Below are 1,143 nucleotides of genomic sequence, written 5' to 3' on the forward strand. Positions count from 1 at the left end.
ATATATATATATATATATATATATATATATATATATATTCAAACACACACACACACATGTATATATGTATACACACACACACACACACACATACACACGTCCATATAGTGTTTATATGTACGTCATACGCATACAAATGTGTATAACAAATACATGGCTACACATTAACGACATTCAACGTGAAACCACGAAAAACAAGACCAGCAAAGAACAACAAAAAAGCAAAATAAATAAAACAAAAATATTTTCAATAAAGAAACGGAAAAAAAAAAGTACAAAACAAAATATCTACCAAGTAAATCTGTGTAGTGTTATAAATCTTGTTGTTTTATCCGAAAGAAGCAAGCATCGGAATGTCCCCTCACCAGGGAACTTTGCAGAAGGAAATGTCGACATATGGGTTAAAGCAACGGACCAACAACAATCCAAAATAACAAGCGATACTTTGAAGAACCATAACAAATCTCTCGTAGGTAATCCTCTCTTTCACTCTCTCTCTCTCAATCCACCTCTGCCTTCCCTTCACTCATTCTCTCCCACGCTGTCTCTGCCTTTTCTGTCTCTCCCTCTTTGTCACCTGCCTCACTCTCATTCTGTCATTCAACTTCAGGCCTCCCCCTCTTTCTCTTTCTCTCTCTCTCGTTCACTTTGTGTCTGTCGAGCTGTCTATCTCTGCTTTCTGAAGTTAAACTGGAATAAGATTAGAGGGATTCCGGGGGTTAAAACACATAAAACATATATTACACAGAAATATATTTTTGTCTTACTCCCTGTCATACTTATTTATCACTCTTCTACATTCTTTCTTTCTTTCTTCTTCTTTTCTTTCTTTCTTTCTTTCTTTCTTTCTTTCTTTCTTTCTTTCTTTCTTTCCATCTTTCTTTCTTCCCTTCTTTCTTACTGTCTTGTTCTTCCCTTCTTTCTTACTGTCTTTCTTTCTCTCCTTCTTTCTTACGATCTTGCTTTCTTTCTTTCTTTCTTTCTTTCTTTTCATCTTTCTTTCTTCCGTTCTTTCTTACTGTCTTTTTCTTCCCTTCTTTCTTACTGTCTTTCTTTCTTTCCTTCTTTCTTACGGTCTTGCTTTCTTTCTTTCTTTCTTTCTTTTCATCTTTCTTTCTTCCGTTCTTTCTTACTGTCTTTTTC

This window comes from Octopus bimaculoides, chromosome 17 (genome assembly GCF_001194135.2).
Source record: "Octopus bimaculoides isolate UCB-OBI-ISO-001 chromosome 17, ASM119413v2, whole genome shotgun sequence".
Classification (NCBI taxonomy): domain Eukaryota; kingdom Metazoa; phylum Mollusca; class Cephalopoda; order Octopoda; family Octopodidae; genus Octopus; species Octopus bimaculoides.